This window comes from Ischnura elegans, chromosome 3, assembly GCF_921293095.1.
Source record: "Ischnura elegans chromosome 3, ioIscEleg1.1, whole genome shotgun sequence".
NCBI lineage: Eukaryota > Metazoa > Arthropoda > Insecta > Odonata > Coenagrionidae > Ischnura > Ischnura elegans.
In genome coordinates, this window is record NC_060248.1 from 30,636,487 (window position 1) to 30,652,100 (window position 15,614).

Sequence of the window (15,614 nt, forward strand, 5' to 3'; positions counted from 1 at the left end):
CTTTTTAAACGACTTATCGTAATGTTTTGGCTATTTTTTTACCGTCAGGTTACTCCTCCCATTTGTCATTTAGTTTGTTACGTCATAATTATTATGAAAGAATATCTTTTTAATCTTTCCTTCAGGAATGCCGAAGTCTTTCACTCGGTTTGGGTTACTTTTGGAGAGAGGGTGGTGTGTGGATGGTGTCTCCCTCTGAAAACTCGCCCCGGTTGCCAGAGCGCCTTCGCAAGGCTTAAATTCATCTCGTCGCAGGTGCGTGGGGAGACCCTAGCCGCTGCAGGTCGCAGTCTCACTCGTCGCAAATAAAAGCAATACGAACCCGTCTCCGTTTCATTTAAATTGGCTGCGGGGATATTGATTAACTTCCCTCCCCCATACCTGCCGATTCCGTGCTGAGCAGATTTGTGCGTGAACGATTCTTATTTCTCTCTCTCTCTCTGCTTCCAGGTATTGACTCCCGCTCGGGAACCTGAGTTGCTTGCAAGGCTTGCGATTGCTTTTCGCGAGTGGTGTATTTCTGTGGATCCAACTGGGAGGTTACAGAATTGGTTCGAGATTTTTCAATAATTTGCAATTTTATTTTTATTTGTTAATTATATTATATATTTTTAATCAGTACACAAATAATTTTTCAACCTATTTAATATTTATGGTGATTAGGTATCTCCTAAATGTAACCACGAAATGTTGTCTTTCTCACGAAGTTTGAATTTGAAGTATGCCGCATTCGTGTCCCTCTTCCTGTTTAAAAATCGTAGTTGCTGTTTGGAGAAACTATTTTTAACCTGTCCATATAATCTTCGGTGTTATTGCTAGTGTAATATTATGCATGTTGACGTCAAAATATCCTAGGTACCCTGTCCTTCAGTGATCACTGAGGTATTAATTATTTAGCCGATGATAGAAACGACAACATATTTGTTCTTTGGCATTTTGACTTGTTTCCGTGGTGGATAATTTCTGCCGCCATGTTTTCTATCTCTAGGCAATTAAATATCCCATAGAAATGTTGTATGCCAGAAGTACGGAATTACTTTTTGTTTTTTAATAGTATGCTGAAGATTAGGTAAGGTGAAATATTTCCATATTCATGCCTATTATTTTTACGGACGTGTGCCGTAGATTTTGGTGAGGATATTCTACTTATAGTGTGGGATGAATCTTTCCTTATTCCTTAATTTTCTTATAAAATAAAATTCCTTATAATGTAAAATCTCAGAGAGAATATACGTAGCGGATGGATACGTGAAGCTTACTCAGGGCATCAACCCCTTTGTTGTCCTGCCGGTGCAACCAAGTCTTTCCTGTTTTATGGTGTCTTTTGTCCCGAATCGAAGGGGGTTAGTGGGGTGATTCTTCAATGGCTAATTATCGATGACCTCCTTGACGTCTTGTTTGTCGAGTGAGGCGGTGGTGCTTTATTTAGCGTTCGCCATTGTCCGCCGCGTAAGTTCAATTGCGCGGGGACCGAACTCTTTCGTCCTCCATGCTGCCTACTACGAAGGATTCATGGCATGAGGTGATCCCTTCCTTTTTTATCGGCGAAAGTTTTCTTCTTTCTTTATTCTTGGGGAAGGTCGAATAGGAAGCTCTGGAGATCAGTTGGGGAAGAATATTGTGTCAAGTTATGAGGCTATTGCCCCAAGCTTCGACCCACCTAGGGCTTTGTATGTACTAGAATGTTCTCATGTTGTCGGGAAAGTCTCGGATAAGTCTATTGGGCTTCAAAGATCTTCGGGTTTTCATTTACTGAACGCGATGCTCTTTGTGCCGCGCCTAAGCAGCATTTCATTCGTGCGTCAATCGAGCGTAACCCGAAGAAAGAGATTTCCTCCATGTAATATCGTGATTTATTTCCTCGTTTTTCCCTTGCATTATACGCATGACAGAATCTAGCCTGTATTCTTCATGTCTTCGTTTATTTGAAATAAATTTCCCGTCCCACTTGTTTTTGTTTGCTTCGTGAAACGTTTTAATGTCTACCTTTTCTTATCATGTGATACAGTGTTTATTTAACACACATTTTCTAATCAGAAGTACATATATTTTTCATTTTACGCCTGGAGCATCTAAATTCCCTAGCTATTTACTATATGTTATGAGTATGTGTCATTGTATCCGTCATATAGCCTTATTTAAAGTTATTTCCGCTTAGCGACGATTGGATACTCAGATTCAGTTTGTACCTTGATCGAATGCTAATTTTTGACGTTTCTCTAATGGCTTGAAGTAATTCAATTAGTATGCAACAATATTTTAATGGTTTATTAGTTATAGTTTGTCGATTGGTCGACGACAAATAAAGTGAAGCATAGATTGGTAAGAGGCTGTGAAGTTTTCTTATTATTCATTATAACTTTAATGCGAAGGCTACATAGCATTATATTGTGATAGTTTATTTTCGAACGTGCTGTGTCGATTGACTTCGGTCTTACACGACTTATTGCCTCAAGGAATCCATGCTTTTCTCCACTGTCAGGGGATCCATTTATGCAACAGTTACAACATGGGAGTCATGTGTTGAAACGTCAATTTTCATCATTGGTGCTTTGTTACTATATCGAAGGACTGAGATCTTAGATCTTTGGTTTTTCGGAAGCCAAGCTACAATGTCTATGCCAGTAAGTGTGCATTAGCCTGTAATAAAAGGGTAATTGGCGATAGGGTGGGTTCAGCACCTAGCGAAGACATTGAACTGCATTAAGTATTAATCATTTGGTATCCTTACGGCCAGTGGAATGGTGTACTTCCATATCCCTCTACGGAGAACTCTAATTAGGACCGGGTTATCCCTTAATTTCTGTCCCGATTCGCTTAGGTCTGGAATCTCAGATGATGATTCTATCGTTCTTGGAACCGTATTAACTCGATTCCTTTGTAATTAATTGTTTCTTTGTAATCCTTCCAATCATCTTATTCTCATGATATTTTTTTGCTTGATTCGAATTTATTTCCATTTCTGTCCTTCGGCTTCTTTAAAATATTACTAACGCGGTGTGCTTAATAATTTGTGTTTCATAACTTTCTTGATATATTTTTTTAACATTTCTGGAATTGAACTGTGATACATGCCATTAACTATGCAAATATTCAGAATTTTAAAGTTTTCGATGTAAAAAATTATTACTTTTTATGTATAAAATTCGAGGAATCAAGCGAGATGGAGTGGAATTGATTCATAATGAAAATGTGGAAAATTGCAAGTCATTGTTTCATTATTATTTTTTACTCATGTCTTTGATAGTTTCGTTTTGTAATTCAGTTATTGGATGCCAAAAAAAGGGAAAGCGGTAAGGATAAATTTTTAACTGGGACTTACGTAGGCACTAATTCCATCTCGATTGTGGAGTCTTGTATTGCCGTAGCTATGCAACGTGCTCAGCTCCGTTGCTGGATTAGCTATGTTTCATTAATCTTCTTTGGAAATAAAAAATTGCTAAGTGTGTAAGAACTGTTCAAGGAAGTGCATTTTTTTCAACTATTGTACTTTTTGGAATGGATGAACGATATTTCTAAGGCACTCTGAGGTCACTCCCCCCTGTTCGGCAGCAGCTCTCTTTTGATTCCGTGGTACCCCGGCGAGAGGTGGCACTTGCTTCACGTGTGTCGGGGGTCGCCGTCGGCGAATGGTGATCGCGTGTATATCTTGCTCTTCTGGAGTAGCACGTGCCCGGCTAACTCTCGGAACTATCTCCTCGGCGTTTCATCGCCGCAAATTACTGCTTTTATGGTCCTCATGGAGTGGGTTAATGTATTATTTTTGTCCATCGTCGTCACGCATGGGGTGCGCTCGCTTCGAGTCGCTCTTAAAGCTACGGAAATCTTCCCATGTTTAATTTAACCAGCGAAATAATTTTTCCATCATTTCCGGATGCTTAAATTCTTCTGAAAGTAATTTAATTAGTATCTGAATACAATTTTCACCCCACCCTTGCTTTAGTTATGTAATGTTTTGTTATTTTTGCTCAATTAACATCCGGACATATTTCGCTCATCTTGTTTTTGCTGTGGGAATTGTTTTTTATTTTATTCTCGTACGAACGTTGTTTTCTTTCATTGTCTCAGGTCTGAATTTAGCGTATAATTCTGTGGATTTTTTTCCAAAGCTGACACCCGTCTTTTTATTTCATTATCCATTTAATCAAGAAAATTTTAGTTAGATAAACGGCATGTGTTAGTGTTAGCTACATATTAAACGAAGAAAAAGTTTTTTTCACCACACTTTATTACAAAATTATTGTATGGTAAAAAATGTGAAATACTATTGTTTCTGCTTCCTTTATGAATTTTGCAAAATGATTCCATAAAATAACGCCAGAGGCTTATGTGAATGATAGCTGTGTATATCGGAAGGGGGATGGGGAACATTTGAACACCGAATCTCACTCGTTATTATTTGTACTGAAGTTTGCTTGTCCTATGTGCCAGATCCGTTTATTTACAGCCTTAAATTTTCTTGTTGACGGTAAGCTACTGACAATGAGGGACCGCAGTCGTAAATGTCTTAGCCGTCGTGTGCACTTGTTTCAGGAACATTTGAGTTACTCTGAGGGTCATTTGCATGTGCACCCCGTGAAGTGAGTTTGCGCGCTTATGAAAGGGAAGGGACGCGGAGGGAACCTCTCGTAAAATGTCTTGGCCTCCGTTCTTGTTCTCGTGGAGTGTAAAAAAGGAGTGCGACTCGTGGCCCTTTTTCTGGGGCGGCGCGGCATTGCCCCCTTCATCCCGAGATCCTCTCTCACGGCCGCAATTTGTAGTTTTACGGCTTCGTTTCATTTTTTAAGATATCCGCGGTCCGGTTTTTTTATGATAACCATTTCAGTTCAGAACGTGCCCGCCCTCCTTTTTGCTAACTTGTCGTTTCGCCAATGCGGGCGCAAAGTTGGATTTCGGGTCGATGACTCTACATACTGCGGAATCGATCCTCGCGAATACATTCCTCACTTGACACTCATTTTTTTGAGCGATTATCATTTGGTTTTTAATATAGCTTGATCTATAGTGCTATTGGAGATCAGTGCGCACCCTTATCTTTTATTCTGTTCCATTCTTCCAGTAGTAACTTGGTTTGACATCGTAAATGGATAAAAGATCATAGCTCTTTTCCACAAAAATTTTCGTCATGACAGGTCTTGTACCAGATGATGGCTCAGTGAGCCACAGAGACGCGTTATACGCGGTAGGGACACAGGCATCATGCTACGATCTTTTATTTATTAATATATGTCTAGCCTGAATCTGTTGAACTTTATCGTAGATGGCTTGAAATTTCCAATGGCGGGTTCGTTTTGCCGCACTTATTTAGAATTTCTTGTTATTTTTTGAGTTTTCCAACGAAATCTACCATTGTATCTTAATTTTCTGTCCACGCTCATAAAGTCTGATATCAGCTTCTTGTTTCTATTCTATTTTGGGTCAATTCTACCGTTCGATATCGCGCGTGGCATTCTTATCTTTTGCACCTCACGGCCATTTCCTTACTCCATCCTGGGTATCAGCAGCGATGGACCATTATATTGCGTGTGATGCTTCGTGGGAATGGGATACTAAACGAAGGAATCCACTTCAGTCCTCTCCTTTTCCTTTCTTTGAGCGAATTTACTGTAGGTTTAGAAGTGTAACGGACACGAAATCATAAGTTCATCCTCGTCCATAATTTATCTGTGACTATTTTTGTTACTTATTTCAACAAATTACCGTTTCTAGTACTCATCTTGACACGTGCATTATTAACGAACCTAAATGAATGGAAGTCTATCAAGCGCTGATATTGTTAAATCAAATTATCTGAGAAAGACCGTAGTCTTCTGCCATGTTCATATGGATTGATTTTCTAGCTGGTAATAGATCTAACTCATTTGCAGTGATATATCAGCCACTGGCGTAACTAGGAATATGCTTTGGGGGGGGGGGGGGGGGGGGGATGAGATGGCCTGGGGTTGCACTCCCCCTTCCTCTCTTGGGGAGTTCGGGAAAATAAAAAAAATGATATGCCAGGAAATACATTTTACATCATTTCGGCACTAAAAAAATCAACTTTAAGCGTATGCATTTATTTTAAATCAAAACTAGACAATGTTTTTGAATATTTTTTTAATTTCTCTGAGGCTTTGGGGGGGGGAGGGATATATCCCCCTCATCTCCCCCATAGTTACGCCACATATCAGCCCACCATCTACACACTTCCGCAAATTAGGTCTTCAATCCCGGTGAAATATGTTTGTTATATTTTGTATGAAATCGCCTGAAAGTGCTCTTAAATTAGAAAAAAACTGTCCGAAAAGGGAACTGGTGATATAACTTGTTTCATTTTCTCCATTGAACGCCGGAGGTCTGGCGTCGTCATAACGGTGCGGCTAATTGCTACGCCTCCCTCCGTCTTCCACCCCAGCCGCCTTGATCCTTGGATGCTCGAAAATGTTTTAAGGGGCGTGGTGAGGTGGGGACCTATTCCCTTCATTTCGCAGGGGAGCCTCAGCAGAGAACGCACCCACCCACCGAAACATGGTTGTGTGTATGCTTACCTTTGCGTTGGCGCGGGAGGAAGTTTGAATTGATATTGACGATGGCGATGAGGTGGGTTTTGTGACGGTCAAGCGGGGCTCTTTGACGCGGTCTCGTCGTTGTACCACGCCGCCGTCGCGTCGTCGCGGATAGGTACGCTTTGTGTTTGTGTGTTTGCCGGCGTGTTGTTTTTCGGGCGTGGGAGGGCGGATTCATTAGTGGTGGAGTAGGCGGTGAGGGTGTGGGTCGGAGCAATTAGTCGACGACGCCAAACTTTCAACCCGCCTCGCCCCGTTCTTACTTTCCCACTCTGTCTGAGTTAAGAGGGAATGGTTGGTCGTTGGTGGCGCCCATTTCATCTCTCTCACTTCCTCTCTCATTGTCCGCCTCTTTATCAATTTTCTCGCCTCTCTCGCCATCTCTTTTCCATGCTTTCTCGTAAGTTGGTTGTTTGCGCGGCGAGAGGTCTTGTTTGAACGAGAAAGGGTGGAGAACGCCGGCGCCTGGCTTTTCCCTTACGACCCTCTTCCTGTCGCTCCATTATTCCTGACCTCCCTTTCGCCAATGATGCTCTCTCCCTCTCTCTCCTTCACTCTAGCCCCTGGCTCCTCCACTACTCTTCCACCGTCCCTCTTTCCGCTGTTTTATTCCTTACTTTTTTTCGCCATCTGAAATGGAATCGATCCATGGTCGGGCAGTTCCTGTATTTTCCTCCTCACACGGTTGGTATGTATGCCGTTCTTTCGTCCCTTCTTTTCGTTGTATACTCATTTGACCATGCCTCTTTACATAGTCCTGGCATTTATTTGATGTATTTTTGGTTTTGCGATTTGTCTAGTTTTTTTTTAATATTCAGGTTATGCTGGTAGGGTATGTCCCAATTCATTCCATTCCATTTCTTGAAAATATTAGTCCAGAGCCGATAGATGTAGAAAACAGTAAATATTGAAACTTCCAATAAATTTAAAAGCTGTATATTTGAAAATATCAGTCTGCTGCTGGCTGTGTCATTGGAATTAATATTTTTATAGACATCGACATCTAGTCCTATTATATTTCTTGCCGCGATGTTCGCGTTTTTTTCACTAACGTTTGCCAGTATTTGAGATTTCCTCATCTGATGGTTCATCGATTTTTAACTTTCGCTATAGGATACTCGAAATCGAGACGGGCGATGAAATCTTAATGTGGAACACTTGTCATCTCTTTTCCATTGCGAAGGTGCCCGTCTGTCTGTCTGCGACTTTTCCTCAGGCACCTAGCAAACCCTTTCTCCCCCTATGTTGAGGGCGTACCCCTGCATACTTTCGTTTAAGATTCCCTCCCCCAATCCCTCTCTCCAGACTACTGGCGGTAGTAGCCGTGGCGCTATGAGTGGCTTCTCCTTCCGGCCGACTCCCACTATTACTCCACTTACATCAAAGCCGTGCTCCTCCCTCCCTCCCCTCCAGAATCCTTTTCTCAGTATTCCCCCGCCCTTTTGTTCCTTGTCCAAGTCGGTTCATTGCCTGCAGGCGATCTCTTCTTCTTTTTCCTTCTCCCCCTCTCTCTCTCTTTCTATTCCTCTCAGTGACGTCGGAGACGTGATTCGGCCACTTCAGAAGATATCATCATCTTCCCTCTCTCCTCGCTCCACTTATTCAAACGGGTAGTGGTCAGCAACCTGTGCTGTCATCCATGTATCATCTTGACGGCCCTACCCTGCCATTAAAGTGTCTGAAGTCGGGGCTCCCATATTTAGGGATACCCACGAACACAGGTTTGGTAGTGTTATTAGATTGTTGTTCCTCTAGTCTGTCAATTATATGTAACTAGGGTTACATCGTGGTATTTTCGTTTTCGGTTACCAGATTTTAATTCTCTCGAGATTATATTCTATGTAGATGATCTTATTCGAATACAACATAGTGTTTATTGTTTTTATTAAGTGTTATTAAGCCCCCTAGAAAGTCATTTCCACGTCTTAATTTGAAGTTACTGTCATACTCTCGCTTGGATAGTACTGCCGTTTGGCAATCGATGTATGGCCTGGGAAAGCAATGATTTTCATGCTGTTTTTTGTATTGCATTAAGAAAATAATTAACCGATAGCTTGTTGAAAATTATCAAATTATTCTAGTTACTCATTGTTCTACAAATCCATAATACATATATTTAAAACCCATTTTGTAAACGTGGATGTTTCCTTTTTTCCTGTCGTTAGAATTATTTCACACCATCTGAATTAAGTTTCGCTTAGTAGCCTATTCGTTGTGTTTTCCAGATTAGAATTTGATATCGATCAAAATATACTCGAATTCCTGTGTTTTCCGATCAATTACAACTTCTTACAATCGAATTACCATAATGGTTAATGTCTTTGAAAGAACATACGGTTGTTAGCTGTTTATGCCATTTTGGGCAGTTTCCTCGGGTCTTTTGCTTTTCAACGAAGAATTATAATTTGCCCACCCTCTGGGCTTTAGATTTTATTGGTTCAGTTATGGCGATGGTTTTGTGAGATAATGATTGAATATTCTTTTTTCGCTTTTGACATCTATTTCAGGCATTCCTCATATTACAGTAGCTTTCTCCAGTGTTGCTTTGGTCTGTTAATAGTTTTACATTTTTTGTTATATGACCTTGGATTGGACATAAATAATTTGTGCAAAGAAACTCTGCGCTGATAACAAAAAAATGGGAACTTGCCAACTTGAACGCGGGTAGCGAGCGCAGTCTTGTGGTTTAATTTGATGGAATCCTAGGACCGAGGAATGCGTATCCATCGCTCTGGCCATGCGCCTCTTTCTCCCGGGCCGGCGAGTCCTTGGGCCGGCTGCAGATATCCATCTCATTTTCTTTTACCCCCTCTTCCCGCACGGGCGCCTCTTTTATCCAATCTTCCATTTTCCCTCCTGCTTCCAATCTTGTTCTAATTCTTTCCGACTCGCACACATGCGCGGACATTCTTCCTCTTAACTTCTCCCTTCGCGGCGTTCCCGCTTTCTTATAAACCCTCTCTCTCTCCCTCCCTTCCCCGCTGTTCCCATTTCCTCGGCTCCCTCTCCGTCCCTTCCCCACCCTCGACCTCCTTTTATATTGCCTCCTCTGCAAACTTTCACCCAAACCTTCCACTCGTTTCCTTATTTTTTCTCTTCTCTCTCTCTCTCTGTGTGGAGTGCAAAGGGGAAAATGTCTCCGTGAGAGAAATGGTGAAGACGGAGCGGAGAAAGTCGAGCTGAGTCTCACTCTCCTACTTACCTCTGCACGCTCCTTTCCGCTGCTTTTTCGCCCGATTGCCTGAATTAAGAGAACTCAGTGTTGTTCACGCATGAAACCTGAAATCTCTTAAATCCTGAAATTACCTCATGTGAATAGTTCTTTGGAAAAAACTTCGTAATTGCGGGTTGCTTTTTTCTCGCAATACCGGAATTTTCTGCTTGTAAATTTCGGTGGCTTGTGTTCATAAATTATGTTAGTTGTATGCGTGTGATAAAGTAAATACTTGTTAGCAAAACAAACAAAGTCAGTTTTTGCCATTGTGCCAGAGGATCCAAGGTTAACTAATTTGTTATTGGTCATACGTTTACGCTTTGTGTTGGGAACTAAGTTCAACGAGTGAATCTTACTGTTTTTCTTAAAGAAAAAGTATAATTTTAGCATCATATAATGACTAGGTACTATGTGCAGCTACAGGAATTTAGCCTAGTTTCTTCCATTTGATTGTCAGTTGTAGTCGTGCGACTTAGGATATTGATTTAAATGGTTTTGGTCTCGGTGTACTGTGTAATAGTTTCCTGTTGTCTTGTCTCATGAAAGAAACGGTGCACGTGTTTGAAAATCGGGTACTCCTCGGCCTGCAGCTCGGGCCCCCGCCCACTTCGAGATGTCAAGTCGAATTGCATCGGATGTTTGACGATACGACATCGCCACATCTTTATGGAGCTCCATGGAGTCGTTGCGTCGCAAATTCGCTCATCCATTTTTATTTGAAGAGGCTAAAGATAAGGGGGTTGAGGAGGTCGCTACAAAAAAGAAGACGTGATCCCCTTCAGCTTGGGAAGGGGTGGTGGTATTTGGGGGTGAGGAATAATGCGACAGAGGGCTGCCTCAACCGTTCCATTGCGAGTGTCATCGAGTCCCTTCCCCTTCGCTCTCTTCCCCCAACAACCCCTCTTCCCATACCCTTTCTTCTTGCCCGCTTCATCTCCCGTTCTCTGCCTCCCTTTTGCTGACTGCGTGTGATTGTGGGAAGGGTTAGGGGAGATTGACGATGTACGCATCCCCTGGACCCTTTCCCTTGCAAGCCTCTTTTGTCCTTCCCGCTCCTCAGCCGGGATTCGCTCCGAAATTGTTTTTTTTGCAAAGGAGTGTCCTAGGGTCTCCCCCTCGCTTAACGGAATCTGATCTTCAGTCAATTAACAAGATTGCTTTTTTTTCTCGTCTTGGTATCGTTTTCGCAGCCTGAGACGTGAACGAAAAAAAATATGTATCATCCTGTCGATTGATCCGCCAACTATCTCTGGCATGGCTCTCATATTTCGAATTTATTACCCCCCTATCCCCCCTCGTTTCCGTGTTTATGTGATTGGATATCGATCATCCTTTCCCTTTCGACTTTCGGGCCTACCATTCACGAATAATAGGCGTGTTGCGCGATATAAATCGTAATTCTGTGAGCTCATCATTCGAGCGTTTTCCTCTCGAAACTCTTTCCATCATCGGGGTAGTTTTTTTATTGTGCTTCGTTGGGTCGAGTATTCGCGCACGACTGACTGAGGAAAGTGTTTCACAGCCTCAGCTTTGACTCGCGCCTTAAATAAATGCGAAATCCGCCGTACCTTGTCCGCTTAGCTTTCGGGCTGAAGGGGTTTGTGTCTAACGGGTACAGCAGCAATTTGTTTCCTGGAGGTTTCTTTCAAAGAGGCGTTACTAGCCGGATCACCTCTCAGTTTTTTTCTGTTATAGATCTCTTCCTAAGAATTTGAAGGTTTAGTATAACATTTCATCCACAATTTCCACGTAGCCTCATGAAAACCTTGATAAGAAGGATGAGATAGGGCATTCCTCCAGACATGATGGCCTGATGAATACAATCGTCGAGGAAAAAGTAGATGGCAATAACGAAAAAGGGAGACCTCGAATGAAATATATGGAACAGATAAAGAGGGATGTGTAAGAGAAGAAATACGTATATGTGAAAAGATAAGGTGATAGGAGACTGAGAGCTGCAAAAAACAAATCTTAGGATTGTTGACCAGTGATGATTATGGTTTTTCACGTAATATGTTTTTGAGACCTTGTGTGTTAAATGGAACTTGCTATCTACCAAAGTCGAGTAGAATTAAAAGGTGAACCTTTGCCGCGATAGTGTCTGTAAAATTCATATCAATTGCCGTTCGCAAAATATCAATTGAGGCGGAAATTGAACGACAGACTCTTTTTCGGGGTTGCTGCACAAACAATTGCGCTTTCTAGTGGCCGTTATTTATTTGTCGTAGGAATAACTCATTTTTTAAATTTTTGTTGGTTAGTATATTAAGCTGCAGCTGCGTGTTTCGATTTTCTTTCTATGCTTATTCATGGCAAGAAATATGCCAACCGAGTGACGTATTGAGACGCTTACCTTACCTTTGCAATGCACTCCCTCTGTACTAAGTATTACTTAGATATTACGCACTGCAAACGCAAGCGTATACATTAAAGTCATTATTATTTTTATCATAATAATAATAATTGACTATAATCGCTGACTGACTACTGACTATAATCGCTCGCGCATCTGGTAACTTCAGCCTTACTTTATATTTTCTTAGACCAGCTACCTCCAAAATTGCGTACTTACTATTGTTTCTCCATATCAGTATTCCAACTTTTTTCCTTGGCCTATGTTTGTTTTCTGCCTCTTGTCATACGACACGAACAACTGTGAATGCTTAAGTCGGATAATCCATAGTTCACTACATCGAGTGTCATCCAAAATGAACTTGGGGTTATTATATTTTAACATCATGTTCACGATAATTTTTCGACGTCTTTTTTGCAATCGTATTTTTTACTCTGTCGAATTCTAGTGTCACTTTCGTATTTATGTTGCCCTCTATGTTTTGTTTTAGTTTGGTATCCATCCACATTTTACATTCGTCCATCTAATATAGTTCGACATCTTTTTGGTGTGAAGAAAATGGCCTTTGCTCTCCGCGTGTCTTGTTGACAGTATAGGGCTACAGTTTTCTGTTCCGTAGTCTTGCAAGAGACATTCTGTTTGGGAACGGGACTTGACGGAGTAGGCTTATGGGTCATCTCAACTCTCATTCTCTAACTCCCACGCCCTTCCGTTTCTTTATTGAGGCAGGTTCTATTCCTGCGCGTCATGCTATCCTTATCACTTGGTGTTGGTAATGATTGTGATGGGGTGATAAAAAATATCTATTTATTGTAATGCAAAATTATTGCTTCTTATGTCTTAGTGAAAAGCCTGTTGGTGCCGTTGAATACCGGCTGGCGACACACCTCTTATGGTTTTTTTCTCAACTGTGTCATTAATTTTTACTTTTAATGTTAATATTAGTTTATCGTAGAATTTTTCATTTTGAACACTTCTTAATTTAAAAATGAATGTGATCATTGGATACTCTTATCGTCGTGAAATCAAATCTTACCCTACTAAACCATTACCTTTAGTTAGTTTCAAAAGTTGGCTGTTCCTTTTTTCAATCATGAGATATTTCTGCAAGATAATGTTATGTTAAATGGTTTTCTTCGTTATCTGTCGTGTTATTCAATGGCGCAGTTGTTTTTCTCCATCAGCTGTTCTTTCCCCTCTTTCCGGGCAGGTGGATGGTTCCTCGCCGTCGATGCTCCTGCGAGTAGAAATTTCATATTCCGTCACACACTCGCCGACTGCTAGAGGTAACGGAACTCCGTTTACCGCTATGTTTCGGAGGGCTATCTTTGCGGCAGTGGATGGAAAGATTAAGGGGGGGAGGGGACGCGCTAGACGTATCGGGCTACCTTTAGTAGTGGTAGGTTACATTCTCCACCTCCTACTTTTATTTCCAATTTTACCCCTCGTCTGAGGCGTGGCTGTCCATTTCAGTAGTGATCTCGACTTCCGTATCGTATTTTCCTGCATTCAAACGTGGGCGGTGCGGCGCCAGTTGGAAGACCCATTAAAAATCCTTTTTCGTGGTATTTTTTCGATTCCCATGTGAATAGTAAGGAAATTGAGGAATTTTATCCTCAGTATTGGCATTGTAGAAGTGTTTGGGTTATTTAATCTGCCTACATCATGCAAATGTGATATTTCTGATCGATGTTCAGGATCGTATTTGAACTCGATCATCACCTTTGGCATACGTGAATTCGAATACCTTGCAATGCGCCTGTTCAGCGCATCCCTGAGATGCTGTATTTTATACGATAGGAAAATAACGGCCTGCCTTTTCGTGCTGAATGCTACGACATTTTTTTTTTAGTTTGGCGCATGCAAGTTCTCATTGAATTAATTGTTGAAAAAATATGCGTGCAAAATTGCTTACACTAGGTGCTAATGCTTGAAATATTTTTTTGACCTATGTACCACATTCTTAATCATTATTACCTTCTTTCTTATTTTGCAATAAGGGTTTTATAATTCTCTACGTTTTTAGAAAATGACAGTGAAGGTGTTTACTCTCGCTGCCTATTGAAACATTGTCTTTACGGGTATTGTGGCTATTAACTTACCGCCGTTTCACTGGCTGATCGTATCCACTAAAGACGCCCAAAGAGCGTAGAACTTAAAGCTCACTTCCCTAGATTATTTTAGAGTGCTAAAGCTTGTTTGATTGTGGAATGTGAAAAGATACTTTTTCTAAGCATTGAACTTGAGGGAATCGAACTCGCCCTTTCATTTGTTATGTTGTTCCACCACATCTGAACTAATACAGTTGACTTTTATAATGAAAGTAAACGATGATTTCACATGTCTCAGGGTACCTTGATTGAGATTATTCGTGAAAACGTGTATATTTTGGTCGTATTGCGACCGTTAAATCTCCCAAAACTTTCTCTGCATGAGGATACTCAGTGTAATTCGGTCTCTTTGAGATGCTGACGTTAGATATTACGACTGTTTCGTGAGGAGATAAAAAGATACGCAATACTGGAATAATCTTCTCACCTATGGCGTCTAGTTTTCCGAATCGCTCGCCTTTTTCTGGTAATTCGTAATTATAATACGTATTTCCGTTCATATAGCAGCCGTTTTTATATCCTTCCTTTTTCTCTCTCTGGTCTTCGTCGCCTTTCACTGGACCGTGATGATAGACTTTGAAGGTGACAAGTAAGGATTATTCTGTGAAGAATAAAATGGACGTCGCTCGTCTTGTCGTTGGTGTAAGTTGATGGGGATCGGATGGTAGGGTATATCATGCATGATAATTACCTCAGAATATCTCGTAATCATAATTTTTCATACTTGGATGACGTGGTCATGAAGTCAAACAGTCGGCGAAATGGCCCATTAGGGTGCATGTAATTTTATGAAGGCGATTTCTGGTTCAGCCCTAGTGGAAATATTGAGCGATATTGCCATAATTAATCCGAGGTTTTTATTCTATAAGTTTAAATTTTAATCGTTGATTTAAAGAGGCTTGGTAAGTTGGGATTAAAGTTCTGTGTTTATGTTCGCCTTCGGAGCAATTATTCCTATCGTGCTGCTCGCTTGGAATTCCACTCTATCTCGAAAATATCATTATGAATTTTTATTTTTCAATATTCGGTCGCGAGGCAAGATAGCGCATTGTTTTCCCGTATCCGAGTATCCGTACCCAACCTGGCAACAAGGACTTGTCCGCCTTTGATTTTTTTCTGTCTCGGTTTTTGTCTCCCTTGGGGTCTCCGTTCGTTGGCAGGAAAGGCTGCATTAATATTTCCCCAGTTTCGGAGGGCGCCGTCAAGTGCACGGGCGGTTGCTTGCCGCTGCTTCTCATTTCGCGAGCAAGACCCCTTTTTATGTTTGTGTGTGTGTTTGTATGTCTGTCGTTGCATGCGAGCCCGACTTTTTAGCTCCACTCGCGCGCACCTGAACTCTCCCCGGCTCCCCTTCTCCCCACCTTACACCCCTCCGACTCGAAAACCCTCGC

The 15,614-nt window shown here is 41.4% G+C and overlaps 1 protein-coding gene across 8 annotated transcripts in view; it reads left to right on the plus strand.

The window, feature by feature from the left end:
• Positions 1-15,614, plus strand: part of LOC124155618 (protein 4.1 homolog) — a 127,872-nt gene that overhangs the window by 22,692 nt on the left and 89,566 nt on the right. The window contains exon 1 of one of the 8 annotated variants that reach the window (XM_046529600.1): positions 528-551. The exons of the other annotated variants lie outside the window; for them this stretch is intronic. The gene's annotated coding sequence lies outside the window, so the exon portion shown is untranslated. Of the gene's footprint in view, positions 1-527; positions 552-15,614 lie in introns of those variants that run through there. 8 annotated transcript variants of the gene reach the window in all.